Source organism: Aethalodelphis obliquidens, unplaced genomic scaffold (assembly GCF_003676395.1).
Source record: "Aethalodelphis obliquidens isolate GAN/ISIS:26980383/991018 unplaced genomic scaffold, ASM367639v1 scaffold6, whole genome shotgun sequence".
Taxonomy (NCBI): Eukaryota; Metazoa; Chordata; class Mammalia; order Artiodactyla; family Delphinidae; genus Aethalodelphis; species Aethalodelphis obliquidens.
The window spans coordinates 57,906,740-57,914,698 of record NW_020837950.1 but is presented as its reverse complement, the minus strand read 5'-3'; positions in this window follow the sequence as shown (position 1 = coordinate 57,914,698).

Below are 7,959 nucleotides of genomic sequence, written 5' to 3'. Positions count from 1 at the left end.
AATAATCAAAGGTAGATCTTAAACGCATGCATTAGGCACAGGCTTTGGAGTCAGGTAACCAGAGTTCAAATCCTAGCTCCCCAAGCCTTAGCCATGGGAACCTGGGTTAGTTACTTCACTTCCCTCTGCCTGGGTTTCCTCATCGATAAAAGAGGATAATAATGGCACCTAGCTCATACAATTGTTGAGAAGATCAAATAAATTAATTCACGTAAAGTTATTAGAACAGTTCCCAGCTACCCCGGTGTATAGTAAGCACTCAATAAATTTGAGCTCAGAATATAATGAATGGATATGAAAAGAGAGATCTATCCTTTGGAGAAACTTATGATACAGTGAGAAAAACAAATCACAAAAAGGTAAATTATCTGGGAATGAGTATTAATACACATAAGAATAAACATACAGCTTCCAAACTGAAAATTCAGGAAATGGAGATTATAGAGAAAGGCAAGTAACATTTCACGGAGGAAAAGTCCATCACATATTAAGCAAAGAGTTCAAATGCCATATTTGGTAATAAGAACTGAAATGACAAGGACCCCAGCCTAGGGTTCCACTACTTTGTGACCTGGGTTCCTATATGGAACAGGTCTAGTCTTTCTGAGTTTCACAGAAGAATAAATCCCAGAAGAGAAAGAAAACTTTCACCTCTTAAGGGTGGCAATATCTGAAATACAGAGCTAGTAGGCTACTAGTGCTGAAACTGTGATGGTGCCCCCTACCCTTAAAAAATCTTTTTCTTCCTGTAATTAAGAGGAGAAAAGAAGATACCAAATTGGAAGCAATATATGTGTCTCATTCAACACCATGACCTAGGAAGCTGGCCCACGGCTCCTCTCCCAGCGTGTGCTTGCTACCTCAGCCCAGTTAACAGTCATTCGTTTCTCCACAGACTCAGTATTTCAATTTGCTTCTCTAAGAGAATTTAGTGCATTCCAATTCCTTATTATGGATGTGCACAGGTTGGGCTTACAAAACATTTTTGCTGAATTGCCCAATTATTTCAAATTATTGTATTCCATCTTTTAAAACTCTCATACTTTATAACTTTAATTTGTCACATGGTAGAACTTCCTCTCTAGGAATCTTAAGTTATCAGTGGTTTATGCAGGTTTCTGAAGTGTCTTGTTTTCTGTAATATGTTCCTTTGTTGCCTTTTTTTAAAAGTCATAAAATAATTATAAGTAATTATTGCACAAGAGCAATACACAATGCCAAATATGTTTTTTATTCCCCAAGGAGCAGGAGAGATTCAATAATTTTTCTTCACTTACCACACTAATAAACACTTCATTTCCGTAGCCACCATCACTACATTCTAACTCCGAGTGACTGACTGAGCCTAAAGCTTGACTCTCCCTTAAATGTCCCTTTCTCAATTGAGAAGACAAAACAATTTTGCCAACATGCAAAGTGCTAGGCTAGCTGTGATTAGGAAGAAGGAAAATATTTTCTTTAAGAAAAACCTGTGAGCCCTTAAAAGTGAAGAGCTTAATTACTCATTTGTCTTATTCAATCCTCTATTTTCACTTTTACCCTTCTTTTGGGGGGGCAGGCAGGAGGGAGGTTGTGTATTTCTTTGGTTCATCAGTACTGAGGTTTTAATACTGTTAAAAGTTTAAAAAAGCTACTGTGCTTCTGAAGCTTCTGGTGAGGGGCTTTTTGTCCCTAGAGTTTCAAAACTTAGGGCAAATGGTTTTCTCCAACTCTGCTTAACTCAAATATGAAACAGGAAGCTGTGATGTCGTGTCTAGTAAACCATCAAAAGCACTCTTTAAAATAGAGAAATTAAGTGAGCTCATTGCTGCTTTCAAATACCTTAGTTTTGGGCAGAACACTTACCTATCTAGGAGTCATGGTAAAAGGTTAAATAAAATCAAAATCGGATCATCACTTCTTCCTAAGGGCATCAGTTGTATCAGCAAATGAGTTCTTTCATCGAAAGATCAAAGATGTCAGCATTCTAGTATGAGAATTGTGCATGCTGAAGAAGTTACTTTGCTTACAACTCCAAACACTTCTTCAATCTGTGGAACAAAGGAACAAGAGAACTTGAACATTCTAATAGTATCATTTTGGCTCTGCTATTTTAATATCGATAGCTTTGTGGGTGTACACGTAGCTAATCACAACTGTGTGCAACCTGGCAGCCATTTAGAGCCCTTGAGGAAAACAAAATATTACTCTGAGGCTTTGACATGATAAACATACAAGTTCACTATCTAAACATTAAGTCATATTTTAAATGGATACTTTAAGTAATCACTTCCTGTACAACCGGAATGAAATATACACTGATTTTAATGACAGTGATAATAAACTTGGTTACATGATTCCAAGCCAGTCACCGTGGGGAAAATGATGAACATTAGTCTTCAGAGACACAGTTTCTTAAGGTCAGTTATTAGCCCCGTTAGCGCGGTTAACATAAAAAGTGGGAGATGCGGAAGAGAAGGAACAGCTACCTAGCTCTCACAGCAAAGCCACGGTCGACATTCTTTTAAAAAGTCCTTTCTTTACAAGACTATTTTGCTGTAATTATTGACAATATCAAATAATTATAGTTTATTTTAAATAAAAATCCTGGATTCTTGCCACTGAGCCTCTATGCTTTCACTGGCAATCCGAATTTTCTTAGTTCTCTTTTTCTTATCTTTTCGAGTACCTTAGTTTTCCTCCAATAAATGTGCCTCGCTGAGTAAGTGCTGGAGAGCTGAAAAGGACAAGCTGAGTTTTTCCCCTTCTCCACGCTCTGAAAAGAGCTCCACTTCACTAAGAAGATAGAAAGGAGGGAAGTAAATGAAGTAAAAGACAAATTTTGGTTCATTTCAGTGACTCTTTTCTGAAAGATCGTTCTGGTCTACACCATGTTTTGGAACCAATGCCTCTATTCTGAAAGATTCAATGAGGAATACAAGACAATAAAGGGAGAATAAAAGTAGAGGCATGTGTCTACTTCTAAATTTTTTTTATTTTAGAAGGTAAAGAAAATAGATAGGTAAAGAGAGTATGCAGAGAATTGTCCCTTTGTAACTCAGAAATGGGTGGCAGGCTTGTGTGTTGTTTTCTGCCTTATCCTTTTTCTAAATTTTCAAAAACAGTGTTACAATAAACACATGTTACTTGTATCAGCAGAAAAGAGGATTTAAGTGCTTTCCTATTTCTGGTTGCCAGGTCAGCCTCCTGATCCAGCTCTTAGTGGAGATCAAGAGCTTATACTTTTTCCTTAAACCCACAGCCCTGGCACAGGGCTGCACATGGTCTGGGCATTCAGCAAGTCTGGACTGACTAATTGATGTAGGGCTCCTTCACCTTTGTACACCTCTGTACTTAAACACGGTTCTCCAGGGTGTCTAAACACACTTAGAGCTGCTCTGGCTTTAAATGGTATATAAATTCTCTGCTCAAGCCACTTCTCCATATTCATCATCTCCAAACAGCAGATGAGTAAGGTGACATTTTCATGTCGCTAGCTAGAAGTGGCTTGGAACGAAAAGCCACTAACTTTGGGTTTAGAGTTATTTTCACTCTAAAAATAAGTTACTTGGGGATCTCAGACATGACCCAGTCTTCAGATTTTTATCAACAACGCTGCCTACACATTACAATTATAGGTGTAAATTTTAAGTATTAAAATTGAGATTAGTTTTTTCCAAAGAGAAGCCTCCACCTTCTCTTGGCAACAATGCTGGGGAAAAAGATGGCCATAATCTCTTTAAGGACAGGGCCCCAACCGTCTTTTTATCCTTAGTGCTTCTGCCAGTATGTGAGGGCAGAGCAGGTATTTTATAACTGTTGGAAATTGAATAAATCAATTAATCTGTCAGCATGGCTACAAACCTACTTTGTCACGAGGTGGACATAATATGTTTCAGGGAGAAGGGTAGTCTAAGAAAATGTTATTTACTCGGAGTAGAGTATTAAAATAAAAACGCTATCACTACCAAATATCCAATAAAAGCATAAGATACACTGTTTTCTACAACATATTAGGCGTCTAAGACCATTTCATAAGAATACCTGCGGCTAATGATTAAATGTGATGGCAAATAAAAACTTCTTAAGCTGGCATTACTTTAACAAAAAGTTGGATCCTAGAGTTGAATTTATAGAACATAAAAAATTATCTTGACTAAGTATCAACAATTGATGAAAACTGTTCACCTCATAAAACAGATATAGATATAATAAATGCACCCTTAACTTAAATGCATGGCTTGAAGTGACAGTTTCTTTTGCATCTCTAAGGAGTGCTTTCTTGCTTACCCATCAGTGTTTGAATACTATTCATTTTTCTTCTACTTTTTAAAAGTTTTGTGCTCAGTCCTATATGTGACCCAGATTTCAATGCCACCTTGCTGATGCTAAGACAGCTATTGTATCCATAAAACCCCTGCACGGCGTCTAAATCAGGAGCTGAATATGTTCTTCTACCTTTTATCGGCTCTAAAAAATGCAGAGCAAACATTATCTATTGTTAATTACCTGTAAAGTAGGGCTTTAGCCACTTCCCCTGTTTCTAAGAGCCCTGAAGTGAAACCTAAAAGAAGTCACCCATTGTTTTCCGCTGTGCAAGGGCCAGGAGCAAACAGAGCTCAAATTGCAGCTCTGAAAGACCACAGGAAATTGGCATACCACTAATCTGCACTCAACTATTCAAAGAAACAAAGCCCGCATTCCTGCTGAAAAACTCACCAGCAGAAACCCAAGGCAGATCTGTTCAGTAAGGACCACAGAATAAATCTGCAGAAATAAAAGTTTTAATTAGAGTGCCATGAGACCTGGCTCTAGTTTCCTAGCTCTCTTCAAGAGTAACATGCATCATTTAGATTTCTACCTACTCTTCCCAATTTTCCCCAAAATGAGATTATATAATTAGAATTCTTTCCACTTAATAATTTGAGCAGGGATAGAGTTGGAGGGGACAATGCAATCAGAGGCCAGTGGTTCACTACAGATTGCTGAGTTATGGTAAACTAGTATACTAAAATAATCAAAATCCAAAGCAATTTAAATACGCTTTTATGTGTTTGGGCGATACACATTCCTTGTAAATGCAACAACATTTTTTTTCTAAACCATAGGAATGGAATGCAATTAAGAAATTGGCCAGATTATCTTTCATAAAACATAGCACAATTTAGAATGAAACTCCATGTAAAATGCAAGCATAAAAATAGGGATTGTTTTTTCAACTGGATGCTTCACCACAGCTAAAGTCAGAGGCAGAACACCGATGCCTCGTGAGCTGGTGTGGCAAACCCACTTGTTCTTACATAGTGGATATTGGAAAGACAGCAGAATGAATTAACAGAGTCAGGGAAGTTAGGTTCCCATCCTAATTTTATCTAGAAATGGGAAAATCGTATTTCTTCCCTGGGTCAAACTGCCTTATCTATAAAGCTAGGCTAATAATTTGGTCCCTCCTTAACTCACAAGTCTGTTGAAATACCAAAAGTTTATACACCTAGGTACTTACAAAAATGCTATGTGCAATGTACAATATGAGATATTACTGTATTTACTGACAACGATACTTCACTTTGAGTGATAAATTACGTGGTATTATCATAGATCTATCCAAAGAGCATTCCAAAGCATATATAGTATAGCCACTGTACATTTGAAAATAGGGACATTTTGGAGAGTTTCGTGCCTAGGCCAAGTTCAGCCTAGAGGAGTAAGCAATAGCTTAGTATCCAGGAGACAGAGCATTAGCCCCTAGGAAGCTGAGAAGGGTTCTGGCGTCCTCCAGGACTCCCAAGTCAACTCAATATTAGTTACTCTTAAGGATACTTTTGACTCTTAACGGAAAAGACCAAGTGGTTTGCGTTATGAATAACTAAGACTAGATTAGTAAAATGAAGGCGCAAATAATTCCAGGGACTTCCATGTCAGGGCCTATCTGGGATGTTATAGAGAGAATGCATTGCTACAGTAGGAGAAAGGTAGGATGATTCAGTGACCTCTACCGTCTATCTCTTCCAGTGCCAAAACGTTACTGCCCCAATTCTTGAAACAGTTCTTTTCTAGAAACTTTAACATCATCGATGATATTACCAAAATTCTCCACAGTAAATAATTACGTAATTTTTAAGAACTCTATTCGCTAGTATATGCAAGCCTAAAATGGCTTAAAGCAGATTACAGATCATATCAGAATACACATTTTATTAAGGTAGTAAATGTTCCTCTGCTCAGAAAAACAAGATCCAAACATGGGCTTTTGTGACTCGATTGTAAAATGCAGGAAAATATCAATAAATATTTATTCAGTGCCTACTACGGAAAAAGCACCTTCGGGGAACAGATAAGTCTACAACACAATCTCAGTCTCAAAGAATTACAAAATCAAAGGAGAGATAAGACATAAACTTTGAACAGTGGCAGAAATTCCCACCCCAAAATATGCCACTTTAGCATACGGATTATATCGAACTAAAAGCACTGAAAAGGGGACTTCCCTGGTGGTCCAGTGGTTAAGAATCTTCCTTCCAATGCAGGGGACGCAGGTTTGATACCTGGTCGGGGAAATAAGATCCCCCATGCCGTGGGGCAACTAAGCCTGTGCGCTCTAGAGCCCGCATGCCACAACTAGAGAGCCCGCATGCTACAACTAGTGAGCCCATGCGCTCTGAAGCCTGCATGCCACAACTAGAGAGAAGCCTGCGCACCGCAACGAAAGATCCCGCATGCCTCAACAAAGATCCTGCGTGCCGCAACTACGACACAGCCAAATAACTTAAATAAATTTAAAAATAAAATAAAATAAAAGCACTGAAAAACAGCAGGTACAAGAAGGGTGCTCCGATCTCCCCTTTTCTTTCTGAAAGCAGGAGATAAAAATTCACATATGAAGGATGCCCTCTCTGTACCAGGAGGAAAGGAACATTCTTACCACCAGAGGTGGGAAGTGGAGGCCGAGAGAACTCTGTACAAACAGACCTTGTTAAAATATCTCAACTTCCTTTAGTCTCTTCATATATTTTAACTACTTTTCTGTACCTGTCTCTCTTTGTTCAACCTAGTATATAAACATTTAGGCTTGGCCACATCTTTGGGTCTTCATCTTCCTATGGGGTTCCTAGGTACATGTAAAAATCTGCATGCGGGACTTTCCCGGTGGCGCAGTGGTTAAGAATCCACCTGCCAATGTAGGGGACACGGGTTCGAGCCCTGGTCCGGGAGGATCCCACATGCCACAGAGCAACTGAGCCCATGCGCCACAACTACTGAGCCTGCGCTCTAGGGCCCACAAGCCACAACTACTGAGCCCACGTGTCACAACTACTGAAGCCCGCGCGCCTAGAGCCCGTGCTCCACACAAGAGAAGCCACGACAACGAGAAGCCTGCGCACCGCAAAGAGTCCACGCATCGTAGCGAAGAGCCGCCTCCGCTCGCCGCAACTAGAGAAAGCCGGCGCACAGCAACAAAAACCAAAAAAAAAAAAAAATCTGTACACTTTTCTCCTGTTAATCCATTTTATGCCAATTTAATTCTCAGGCCCAGCCAGGGATTTTAAGAAGGTAGCGGTAAAGTTTTGCCTCCTCTCCAATATTAAAAAGTAAACGTTAAAAGTAATGAGCGGTTTACAAAATGATGTTACTAAAGAATTTCTGGGAGAGATTACTTGGGCATGATTTAGTCAGAGAAGTAGGATTTAAACCTAGCTATAAAAGAATAAGATTAAGAAGGTAAAGGCAGTCCCTGAGGTCAGGATTTGAAGGTGTGTTTCGGGGACAGAGAGTGAACCAGTTCCACTGGATAGAAGATATATGTTGCAGAGAAGCAGGAAAGAAGGGCGAAAGGGGAGGCTGGGAGTCTGAAAGCACAGCCATGAATACCTAGCACACGAGTTTTTAACTTAATCCTATAGTTAATGTAAAGGGTGATGACAGGAAAAGAGGATAGGGCAAAAAGGAAAGAGAAAACTTGGGGCTTCCAAAAGACGTACA